Source organism: Paroedura picta, chromosome 10 (assembly GCF_049243985.1).
Source record: "Paroedura picta isolate Pp20150507F chromosome 10, Ppicta_v3.0, whole genome shotgun sequence".
In the NCBI taxonomy this organism is placed as follows: Eukaryota; Metazoa; Chordata; class Lepidosauria; order Squamata; family Gekkonidae; genus Paroedura; species Paroedura picta.
In genome coordinates, this window is record NC_135378.1 from 6,663,196 (window position 1) to 6,676,622 (window position 13,427).

Sequence of the window (13,427 nt, forward strand, 5' to 3'; positions counted from 1 at the left end):
GTTTACAATCCACAAGTACCCCAAGGTCTCGTTCACACACAGTGCTACCTAGAAGCGTATCCCCCATCCAGTAGGCATGCTTTTCATTTTTCTGACCCAGATGCAGAACTTTACACTTATCTTTATTAAATTGCATCTTGTTCTCATTTGCCCATGTAGAGGTCTGCTCTGTTCCTACGACAGCATGCCTTGTTGCCCAGACCATTTCTGAGGTGCATCGAGGTATGTCAGGATCAGTACTGGAGGCACAGGACAAGAAGGGAGGTGGGATTCCCATTGGCTGGTTGCATAAAGTGCGGCTGGGTGAGAATGAAGAAAAGTGAAGGGAGGGAAGAAGAGGAGTTCTGAATCAAAGGAATCAACCTGGGGAGTCTAATGTTCTCTCTCATGTTGACAGTGAGACCTGGGAGTTCCCAGCACTCCTGTTTGTAGCCACAGAAAATATGGATTCGACTGACCAAGGTACTCCCACTGCCCCTGAGGACACGAGAGCAGGGTACAGCTGTGGCTTCTCCTCCTCCTTTCTCCTCCACAACACAGCAGAAGCTGGCTGAGAGTGAATTCTTCAGGTGGGCTGCAGGGACCTCAGCAGGACATTTCTCAGTTTAAAAGCTTGTGGCTGACTAATTGGAGGTCTATGGCCAGATATTTCTGAGCCAGAACATGATCTGGAGGCCTTGAGTTTACTTCAGTAGCCTTGATTTTATAATCTGGCATTTATATTGACAGAAGAGTCCTGACCTAAGGGTGACGCTGGCCCCAGGCTGACTTTCTAGTAGTGACTCTGGTGCTTCTGAAGCAAGTGTGTGAGAAAATGAAATGAAATCTAGCACCATACGCCATGTTGGTCACAGGCAGGGAAGGCTATATGAGAAACGTCGCACTCCAGTTCCTCAGTTAGCAAGAGGAAGCACAGGGCATTCCTTTCCAAAACGAGGTCACTGGGCAGAAGCAAGCAGTGTCACAGCAGTGCCAATTCATTTCCGATACAATTTGGTGGCATGGAGTCCTTTTCTTAGTTATCCAATGTTGAAAGAAACAATATCTGGGGTCCACAATGAGACTGAACATCCCTTGAATTAATAAATCAAGTTGAGCAGGAGCACTGACTGTGCTGGATCTGCAGCCTTCATCTTCCGACAGCTGGTGCAGTTCTGGACCAGAATCTGGGAAATCCAGGTCAGAATTCCCACTTGTGCCATGGAAACTTGTGCCAGGGCAACCTTGGGCACGTCACACTCTCACAGCTGAGCTTACCTCACAGGGTTGTGGTGAGGATAAAACAGAGGAGAACAATGTAAGCCACTTTGAGTACCCGTGGAAAGGGTGAAAGGTGAGGTATAACTTTAAAAAAATGCTAAACAAGAGTTGCAACATAACTTTGCCTTCGGCTTCTGCTACAAATTTGGAGATTTATGCGAGAGAGAAAGAGAGAGAGACTGCTAAGTAGGGTTGGGTGCTTCGGCGTCCGAAGTGGCCGTTCGCTCCCAACGCAGCCAGCACCGAAGCGCCCAACCCTACCCCCAAGGTATTTCAAAGTAGGCAAAAAAAGAAGTGTTTCTGTTTAACTCCTGCGCACCACTGTTGGCAACTCACTGAATGCTGTGTGGTTGCTAATTCCCCCCACAAACCTAATTCCCAAACCTCCTATTGGGAATCTGGGCTGGTGAGGAAAACACGCTTGAGAGGCAACAAAATGGAGGTTTCCTACAGAGCAGAAACATCCGCCAAAATGCCAAGTGGGGAGGGGGTGGATCAGGCTGGAGATTCACCCCCCCCTCTGCTTAAAAAGAACCCGAAGCAGATCCAGCATGGAGAGAGCGGCAGATTGAGCAAAAGACATTTCTGCTTTTAGTGGCTTATTATTCTATGCTGAGAACGGAAACCCAACACCAAGCACAGCTTTTCTCTTATTTCCGTGGGCCTGCCAAGGAAGCCGAGGCCTTTCCTTCTGTTTTCACTCCTCCCTCTGTGCCCTTTCCTGGTAGCAGTCACCTCTTTTCATGAAGGAAGTATGGCTAGATATGCCAGACTCATAACGGAAGCCAGACAGAGAAGAACGTAGCAGGCAAGATCTTAACATACTGTAAGACTCACAGGAATATGTTGGTTGCCAGCTTGATGGGGGGAAAACCTTACAATTGCAGACAGCAGAATTCTCTCACACACACAGAATCATAGAATAACAAAGTTGGAAGGGACCTCCTGGGTCATCTAGTCCAAACCCCTGAATGGGATGGGTGAGGCTGAGAGAGCCCTGATATCACTGCTCGGTCAGAACAGTTTTATCAATGCCGTGGCGAGTCCAAGGTCACCCAGCTGGCTGCATGTGGGGGAGCGCAGAATCGAACCCGGCATGCCAGATTAGAAATCCGTACTCCTAACCACTACACCAAACTGGCCCTGCACAATGCAGGACACTCACATCCCTCTCACTCACCCACTGTCACCTGCCACCCCCTTGAGCCTTCACAGAATCAGCCTCTCCGTCAGATAGCTATCCAGCCTCTGTTTTAAAATTTCCAAAGATGGAGAACCCACCACCTCCCGAGGAAGCCTGTTCCACTGAGGAACCGCTCTGACTGTCAGGAACTTCTTCCGGATGTTTAGATGGAATTTCTTTTGAATTAATTTCATCCCATTTTGGTGGCCCATTTCACGCTCTTCACTATAGCTGCTGTCTTAAAATATTGAGAGTCCTGCAGCACCTTTAAGAGCAACAAAGCTTTATTCTCTTAATATCTCAAAATACACCCCATAGTTCATACTAAACTTCCACCCCTTTTTCTTACTGACTTTGTGTATTCCTGGTATTTAAAACGGAGGACTGCTGATCAGCAGCACGGGTGGGATTCTGATTCCTTCTTTGCATGCATTAAAAAACGACAGTACTTCAAATCATAAATAATTCTCCGTCTTGCTTAACATTTTAATATACACACTGCTGTGGGGTTTATTTTTCTTTTTGGGTGGAGAATATCAAACATGTTGAGGTGACTAATATGGTCCTGTTATTATTTTGACTTTAAGTAACACGTTTTGTAAAAATAAAGGGGGGGGGAAGGGATTTCCTTCTCCTCTTGATTAGTGCTAATTCTAACCTTGATTCTTGGTCTCTAAGAATTACATTTTGACTTGAGCGGTTTCAGGAACAGACAGGGACAGAATCCGCATCCCAGGAGCTTGAGAAATAAACATGAGCAAAAAGCTCATGCAGGAAAAGAAACAGCCGTGGACCGAAGTGGCCCTGCCCTGCTCAGTTATGTAAGGTCTCCGAAACGACTTCCTTCCTTTTGCTCTAAGGCCCAGATGCATTGTGGACCATTAGAGCTCAAGGCTCAAAGAGACAAAATGTTCTTGCTTTAGTTTAGGTGAGATATACTAAACATCCTGCTTGCAATACTGGGATGCCAGTAAGATTGCCAGCCTCCTGGTGGGACTTGGAGATATCTTGCTATTACAACTGATCTCCAGACAACAGAGATTAGCTCTCCTGGAGGAAATAGCTGCTTTGGGGGGTGGGCAGTAGGGCACTGTGCCCTGCTGAGGTCCCCTTCTTCCCCAGACCACACACTCCGCAGGCTTTAGCCCCCCCCCCCCCCATTCTCCAGGTATTTCCCAACTTTATTTGAAACATTTGTTTCCTGCCTTTCCAATCAACTTACAGCAGCAGAAGAGCAACATAAGCTGGAAGAAAGTTCCTTGGACGTTGGCATGAAACCAAAGGCCTCCTCACACACTAGCAGAGAAAGCTCTGGCCCTGGTGGAGGTCGAGTGAGCTTCTTTGGGGCGAGGGATCAGCAGCCAGTTGAAGGTGATGCTCTTTCAGGGGTGTAGGCAGAGAGGTGGTCCACACTGGGCCAAGACAGTGTATGGCCTTAGAAGTGATTACCAGAACCTTAAGTTTGATCTGGAATTTGACCGGTAATCAGTGCAGTTGTTGGAGAGTAGGCCAAATGTGAGACTTCCATGGTGTCGCTGTGAGGACCCTGGCTGCTGCATTCTGGGCCAGCTGTAGTTTCTGGATCAAGCTTAAGGACAGGCCTGCATAGAGTGAGTTGCAGAAGTCCAGTCTATAGGTTACCATCACATGGATCACTGTGGCTAGGTGTTCTGGGGCCAAGTAGGGTGCTAGTAGTTTGGCTTCATATCTGCCAGTCCACCTCTCCACCTATATCCCACTACAACTTCACCCATTTGACCAGGACCTTCTCCAGGTGCCACCCAGCAAATGGGCAAGGTCAACAACTGCCTGTACATGTGCCTTCTCTGTAGTGGTGCCCGCCCTGTTGAATGGCCTGCCTGCAGAGGTCAGGATGGCTCCTGGCATGTCACAATCAATGTAAAACAGAATTGTTTGGGAGGGCAGTTTTATAAAGGAAATAGGTCAATATTATAAAAGACTTGTCCCAGAAATGCTTAGTATTCCTGCTTATGGAATACTATGTACTGCAGTTTTAAACATGTTGTGTTTAACGTTTTTGCTTTTTTCAGACAACAGCTTTGTTCTTACAATTCTTAGTCTTATTATGTTGCTTGTTGACCACTTGCCCCCTGGCTCCCTGCCTGCCATGGCTGCTCAAGATGTGACCAGTGGACAGAAGGCCCTCTGAGGGAAATTGTCAACCTCCCTTGGTCTTCGGGGGAGCTCCCAGAGGCACTGATGGGATGGGGGGATTCGTCCCTTATGGGCAAGAAACCATCACTGGATCCACAGGACCAGGCCAGCTACTCCCCTGTCTCGCATCTTGCATTTATGGGAAAGGTATTTGAGTGCTTTTTAAAATTCCAAATGGGTTGACTGTGAAGATTTTATTTTTTGAAAAATCTGAGTCATGTAATGACAATGTCATGCTGTTATGTCAGGGAAAAGAACAAACAGGAAAAGAAAAATCCCTCTAAAAACAAATTTGTTCTCCAAATGTATCTTTCCACATTCTGCTTTGGGTCACTGGGTAATGAAAAGAAGATTTTAAAAAATACGCAAAGGTTTCTACTGAGTTCTACCCGACTCTTCCTGGGCTTACTTCATTTCAGCTGGGCCAGTCCTCCATGTTAGATCATGTTTGGAGTTCCCATTGTTATTTAGCATATAAAGCAGTGGTCCCCAACCTTTCTGAGGCTGGGGACTGGCAGGGCAGCGGGCCACGCCCGCGCGGACCATGCCCGTGGGCCGCGCCCGCGCAGGCCATGCCCGCACCCACATGGCCCGGCCCAGATTCCCTCTCCCCGCCCTCCCGCAGGCTTGCGGCCTGGGAAGTTTTTTACTGTGCGGGGGGGGCGGGGAGAGGGAGCCGCGGCTGGGCCATGGACTTCGCGGCCAGGCACCTTCGCGGCCAGGCACCTTCGCGGCCAGGCACCTTCGCGGCCAGGCACCTTCGCGGCCAGGCACCAGGCCGCGGCCCGCAGGTTGGGGACCACTGATATAAAGCTCTCAGGGGCCTGTAAAATGGCTCTCTCCCACCAGCCGCATGGTTGAGGCCTGTGCCAGGACTTGGGGACATCAATAAATGGGCACCCTTGACTGCACCTTACCCCCTCCATCTGAACCCGGGGGCGATAATTTTAATTTGGGCCTACTTGACCCAGGTTCATTACAGAGCTATTTGCCTCACCTTTTTAGAAATGTTTAAGAAATTTGGAACTGATTTAATTTGTCTTTAGGAAAAAAAAGTATATTACTTTAATGACCTCAGCCACCCCGAGACTGTTATTGGAGAGAGGCGGCCAAAAAATCCCATCTGTCGCCATTATAAGAAAGCCGGTAACGGGTCCTCGGAGGAGTTGGGCCACATCGTTTATCGGCCAATCTGGTTGGCTGTCCCGCTCCTGACTGCCTCCTCCTCCAACCTGATTGGCTGTCCATCCAATGGGTGGCCAATCAGGTCGTGTCCCACCCCTGGCCGCGTCCCTCTCCAATTTCTTCCACATGAAAGAAGTGCCGGCCACTGGTGAGGGAGGGAGGCAGGCGGCTGGAGCTGGGAGGGAGGGCAGGAGCCAGGGACTGCGGCTGAGCGGGGCGGAGGGGGGACAGGAGGGGGGAGCATCACCAGCGCTCCCGCCACCCCAAGCAGCTTTGGTCGAGGCCTTGCCAGTCTGGGCAGGGCTGCCTGGGGCAGCGCCGGGAGGAACAGAGGCCCTTCAAATGCTTCCCGCCTGCCCCAAAAGGCCTGCCGAAACCACAGTGGGGCTTCCTGGGCAGCTGGTGAAGGAGGCAGAGAGTGCCCGGCCAAGGTCGCCCCTGCCCCTCTCACATAAAAGGTTTACTTCACCGAATGCTGAGGTGTTCATAAGCTACCCTTCAAAGTATTTTTGAAAGGGGAACCTGAAATATAATTTCATTAATGTGTAATGGCTTTTCATTATGCTATCTAGTTCTGCATTTAAGTAGAAAAACTGCTCCCCGCCCCTTGCCCCAAAAAGACCCGCCAAGGCCATGGTGGGGCTGCCCAGGCGATTGGCAGGCCAAGCTCTCCCTTGCCATCATTATAGGATGCATCATTATAGGACAGGGGAGACTTGTCTTGGCAGTAGCATGTGCAAAAAGGATCTAAGGGTCTTAGTAGACCAAACACTGAAGTTAAGTCAGCAGTGTGACTTGGTGGCTAAAAAAGCAAATGGGATTTTGGGCTGTAGCAAAAATAGAATAGTGTCCAGACCACATGAGGCAATGGTACTACTTTACTCTACTTTGGTTAGACCTCACTGTGTTCAGTTTTAGGCACCACAATTGAAGAATGATGTGGACCAATTGGAGCATTTCCACAGGAGGGCAATGAAGTTGCTGAGGGGTTTGGAGACCAAATGAGGAAAGAGCTTGGTCTGTTTAGTCATATAGAAGGTGACTAAGAGGTAAGATGATAGCCATCTTCAAGTACTTGAAGGGCTGTCATATAGACTGAGGACAGAGCAGGGTTGTTTTCTGTTGCCCCAGAGGGTAGGACCAGAACCAACAGGATGGAATTGATTCAAAAGAATTTTCAACTAAACATCCAGAAGAATTTCCTGACAGTTAGAGTGGGTCCTCAGTGGAACAGGCTTCTTCAGGAGGTGGTGGGTTCTCCTTCTTGGAAATTTTTAAACAGAGGCTGGATAGTCGTCTGACAGAAATGATGATTCTGTGAATTTTGACAGATTGTGAGTGGGTGGGCAGAAGGGATTGTGTCAATGCTTGGCTCTTGCATGCCCAGGGAAATGCCAATTATCACTTTGGGATTAGGAGGCGAATTTCCTCCAGGCCAGACTGGCCAGGGATTCTGGTTTAGGGAGAGAATCATCTGGACATGGAATTGGGGGCACTGCAGGTAGGCAGGTAGTTGTGAATGTCCTGCTTTCTGCAGGGGGTTGGACTAGATGACCCTGGAGGTCCCTTCCAAGTCTATGATTCTATGGGAGCCCTGAAGGATACTAATCGTAGACTAGTGGTAAAGTCTTAATATCCTGAAAGTTAGCAGAGTGCCTGGTTTGGCTGATAAGTGCAGCATGCGTAGTGTGTATGTGTGGTAAGAAAACAAGAACAAACAAAAACACATTCTCCATGGTTCTACTTATAACTAATACTAGCTGCAAAGCCTGTTCCTAGGAACGGGCCTTGAAAGGGTCCCCTCCCCTGGCCCCAGGCAGCTTAAGGTGGCCTTGGGCAGCAGATCGGAGCCAGTTGGGTGGGGGCTGGGCAGCTGGTTAGCAGGGCCAGGACAGAGCTCCTTAGCGGGAAGTGAGCAGGCCGGGAGGCCCTCGTTAGCAGGCCCTCCACCACGATCCTTTGCCCAGGGCCCTCTCCTCTTACCTGCTGCTGGCTCCAGGCACTGAGCACTGAGGCCCTGTCAGGTGTCTCTGTCCCCCCCCCCCCTTCTCTGTTTTCTCTTTCTCAGGGCAGGCTCCGCTTGCCCCTTGTAGAGGTGTCAAAAACATTGTCGCTCTGATCACTGTCTCCCCCCCCCCCCCGGTCACTCTGATCACCGCCTTCCTTTCCCCCGTCTCCGGGCGGTGGGATCCGGCGCTCCCCTTGAAACGTAAAAGCAGGAGCTTTGCTGGCTCCAACAGTCTCACACCCTGCTGACTTCAAAAACTCTCCGGAAAGGGTCGCTTCTGGCACTCCTGTTGAAAGGGGGGGGGGGAGGTCTACTCCCGTGCATATAAAAACCTGGATCTGATCTAAGAGTGATGCCGCCGTCAATCTTCCCGTATATGTGTTCCCTTGGCTGAGTGAACTGCCTATGCGTCCCTGCTTTCAGTAAACCAGGTTTCTGGTGAAGTGCTGAGTGTCGGTCGTCACTAGACTTGGATATCGAGTAGGGGACCGTGACTGCATCTTACTGCTGGGGTTCATGACAAGCACTGAGGCACATCTGAAAGCAAAGAGGCTAGAGTCCAGGGATGGAGGGTGGGAGCTGCAGTGGACAGCCGGACACTTGGACAGCCGGACACGTTCCACTCCCAGGTGTCAGACGTTGCAAGGACTCACAACCAACTTCTTTAAAAAGAAAGCATTTATTGAAAAGTACTTCATACACCTAGATTAGAGAAGTCAAATCTGCCTGAGGACAGATTTGCCTCTCCTTATCAATACAGTTCTCCCGCCCAAAACTTGAAAGTTCCCAAGGGAGGGGAGGAAAGAAGAAGAGACAGGTACAATTAAAAACAGTGTTACTTTCACATGTCCTTGGCTGTCTTCAGGCTCAGATAAGATGTTATGGTTACAAGAACCAGGCCCGGCCAAGAGACTTCAAAGAAAAGAACTTTCACAGCTCCCAGAGATAATGGCTACAATAACATAGTTTCGACTTTAAGCAGGCATGCATAATATATGGGCCTGGAGCTCCCAGGCACCAAGCTAAAAAAGGTCAATCTAACTGTCATGGAGAAACTCAGGCCAATTTATGGCAGGGTTTTCTAACAATCCTGACACCAGGGCTGTTTCACAAATATATAGAGGAACAACAATGGATAAGGATAAGAATTATTTTAGTACTAGAAATCAAGCCCGCTGTATGAGTAATACAGCGGGCGCTAGGCAGGTCCTGGGTGGCTGCAGTGTTTTTTTTTTTTTGGGGGGGGGAGAAAGGGACAGGGCTGCTGCGTCAGTGACACAGCAAGGCTGTCCCTTTGCCGGCCCCAAAGCTTCCCAGCCCCAGGCGGCTCTCAGGCGGCCGCGGGGAATATTTTGGGCACGCAAAATACTGGTCACAAATTTGTGAACCTTCAAGATTAAGGAATTTTTAAATAACAAGTCAGTTTAAGAACATACGAGGAGCTCTGCTGGATCAGAGCAGTGGTCCATGTAGTCCAGCATCCTGTCTCTCATAGTGGCCAACCAGCGGCCCTGGAAGGTCAACAATAGGGTATAAAGGCTGAGGCCTTTCCCTGATATTGTCTTCTGGCACTGATGCCTCTGGATTTGGAGGTTCAGTGTAAATCAGATTTTTCTGAAATATGGCCAGACTGCAATTCTTTCCAGGTGGATTTGGTGTGTGATTTCCAAAGGATGAAACAACTTATCTTGATTTTGCAGTGAATAGAATTTTCAGGCATTATAGCAGAACAATGCTGACAATTAGGAACTCCACTTTACTGTCACTACTGCAGCCGCATAAAGGAGAACAGCATAAGATGCTTTGAGTCCCCACTGGAGATAAAAGATAAATGACATAATGAAGTAAATTCTGAGTAGAAAGCCACTTGAGCACATACCTGGACCCAGAATGGGCTGGATGGGTGCCAGAATGTGCAATTCCATATGCTCTTTCAGTATCAGAATCACACAGAGCTGGAAGAGACCATAAAGAGACCAGTTCACCCCCCCCCCTCTTGGGGACTTAAAAATCACACTCTCCTGACAGGTACTCATCCAATCTCCTAGAAACCTCCAATGAAGCATAGTCTCTGAGGCAGCATAGTCCATTTATGAGCAACCCTCAAAATTAGAGAATGCTTTCTAATGTTTAAGTGGAACCTGCTTTCCCATAATTTGAATCCATTGCTCTTTGGGAGTTTTGTTTTCCACAGGCATGTGCTTTCATGTCTTGCACACGATCCACGATGGCATCCAATGCAAACATTTAAGGAGCTCCCATCCATGTCAGTGAAGAAATCACAACTTGTCTCCTGACTCCTAACTTAGAGTTGGTTTTTGAATGAAAAGCAGAGCTCACACAGTATATGCTTAGTGGGATAATAATCAGCTGAGCAAACAGCTCTGCCAGTTTGTCTTCTAGGTGGTCCTGCTATGATCACAAGGCAAGTGAGCCTGTCCACAATGGAAATGGGACACCAGGGTCAAGGAAGCCAACTGTTGAGTGGCAACCCCTGATGATTAATGCTGTGCAGAAGAGGTGTGAGTCTTGGGATTGAGTTCCTTCTCTTAGAGAAGTTCCCACGGCATTTAGGTGTGGGATGACTCAATGCTTTGGTATCTTTGGACGGCAACAATTGACAAAGAATCTATCACAGTTCACTTGTGGTTTCTCTATTGCCATCCTGGTATGATTAACGATCTGCACATAACCACCGTGGCATTCAATGGATCTTATTTCCTTAATGTCAAAAAAGCCATGCCGTCAAACTTCTTAGCTGTCTATCCATGTCTCAGCCGACACCGTAATTTTCAGAAAGAAGCAGGCTAAGCTATTGCTCACATTTTTATACCCCTCTTTCTCCAAGCACCTCAGAACAGCTTAGAGAGGTCTCTTGACAGTGCAGTCCCGAAGACAATTCCCAGACTAGGGAGAAGATCTCACGGAGGTTGTAACCAGGGCTAGACTGCTTCACACTGAAAGTAGGGATTTATGTGATTTAATTTAATCCACACACACACACACAATCTCCATAATATTTAATATTGAGGAGAAGGGATGCATTATTATTACATTATCTGCAAGGAAAACGTGTGCATTACTCAGCTTGTTAGCTTTTAAACCCCAGCTGAGAACAGTCCAGTACTGACAGTTTTAGAATTAAGCCCTGACTGAGGGAAGTTTAACACAGACTGGAGAACTGTGGGGAGGGGGTTTTGAAAAAGCGGAGTGGGTAGTTAGATGACCCTCACTTGGGCCAAAGAAAGGGGATAGATATTCTAATGAAAGGAGAATTACCCTACCTAGTGAAACAGGGAGTTAACTCTGAAGAGTGCAGATATCCTGGGTTTGGTGTGGTTAGAAACTGCTTTTAGAAAATCAGAACTGAAGAAGTGTACTAGTGTTTCAAGAGAAGAGGTTAGGGCACTGGAAAGAGTGTACCGGCTTTCTGGAAATCAAGAGAGTCAGAGAATACTTAAAGTGTACCGGGGTGTTTGGGGAAAACACTGGAACTAAAGTCTTTCAACATAAAGATTTATGTAACCATTAATGGCTTAAGAGAATGAGGTGGCTGGATGGAGTCACTGAAGCAGTAGGTGCAAACTTAAATGGACTCTGGGGAATGGTAGAGGACAGGAAGGCCTGGAGGATCATTGTCCATGGGGTCACGATGGGTCAGACACTACTTCGCACATAACAACAACAACAATGGCTTTAGAAACTCTTATTAGTCTGAAATACAAGAACTAAAGCCTGTGCATACACCAGTTTTATCTCAGAGTTATCTTTCTTGAGTTACCTCAGGAATTTTACTCCTGACCTTTCCCCTCTATGTTGAATAAAATATTTTGTTAATTTGGGATATAAAATCTTCTTGAGAGTCATTTAAGTCATAAGGTATGATCTCTCAGGTAAACAGCCAAAATATAGTTTGATAGGGTAGGAAAGCCAGAATTCTTCAGGAAAGGTGAAAACATAGCTAGGGTGTCTCAGTCACACAAGGACAAGAAAAATGGAGGGAAAGTCTTGCCTCTGAGGGTGTCATGAGCTAGCCAGCTGCCTCCTCTACTAAGAAAAAGGGAGAATTTGGTCCCATACCAATAGAACACCTGGCTGAACAACGGGAGTTAGAAGCAGAGCCAGCAAAAGAGGAGGCAGGAAATGAGGGTTGCTCATTCTGGTAGGAGACAAAAGAGGTAGAATGGACCTCAGAGTGTCAGTTACCACCATCATCTCCTGAACCAGTTGAGTGCAGGAGACACTGTGAGAGTTTGACAGCTTGGGAAAGATGAAGAAGTGCACAGTGGTGATCAGTACGAGTAGCTGAATCAGATGTTTCAGAAGCAGGGACACCAAGATGTGAAGACATCATGCTGTTCCCATTGGCTGCAGAGGAAAGGACGAGCAGTAATGGGTTTAAACTACAAGTACAACGATATAGGCTAGAGATCAGGAAAAAAATGTTCACTGACTGTTCAGCAGTCACTTAGTTCAGCAGTGGAATAGGCTGCCTAAGGAGGTGGTGAGCTCCCCCTCACTGGCAGTCTTCAAGCAAAGGTTGGATACACACTTTTCTTGGATGCTTTAGGATGCTTAGGGCTAATCCTGCATTGAGCAGGGGGTTGGAATAGATGGCCTGTATGGCCCCTTCCAACTCTATGATTCTATGATTCTAAATACCAGGCTTATTCAAAAGCCAAGCTTGAATAAGCCAAATACTAGGCTTATTCAAGGCCAAGGTTATTCAACACAGAGGATGTAAGAGAATCAGGGTTTGTCTGTCCTAGCTGTCAATACTGTTGTAGGTGACTATATGTGGTAACTGAGGACATTCTTCTCTTAAAACTAAAAGTATATCATTCTGGAGAATTTTAAAAACTCATTTTTTTAAACCAGATTTTTCTGCAAACCTGGGACTTTTAAAGGTTTATTGAATGGCTTGTCTGATCTGTCTATGACCCCAGTCTCCAGATGTAAGTATCCACATATAGAGCCATGTTGAGGATTATACTGGTACTCTAAGTATCTACTTCTTCTGGTTGGTACAATAAACTCTCATTCATATAAGGATGTAAAGAATAGGAATGAAAAGAATTGGGACATCAACTTATGGAGCAGGCCTGGGAATTTCTATGCAGCCAGAGTCCATTCAACATCTATTTGATTTCTACATTTCCTTATATGCGGAATAAACCTTTATTACCTTTATTACATGTACCTTTATTACATTTATGTCGATCCACTGAGACATTTAAGAAGAGGAGGGTTTAATTTGTGTTACCCGTGTGTCCTTTCTCTTGTACAGCAGGCCTCCAGCCGGGCTCTCACTTTCCATGTTGTGAAAGGGGCAGAAATATGACTAAATGCCAGTCACTTTCTCACCATATCTAGTTCTGCCTGGTAACGAATCTCAGCCACTCATATGTCATCTGGTCATCTATTTCATTCTGAATTATCTAGGTCAGGGGTAGTCAAACTGCAGCCCTCCAGATGTCCATGGACTACAATTCCCAGGAGCCCTTGCCAGCATTCGCTGGCGAATGCTGGCAAGGGCTCCTGGGAATTGTAGTCCATGGACATCTGGAGGGCCGCAGTTTGACTACCCCTGATCTAGGTCCCTCATGAGGGAGCTCC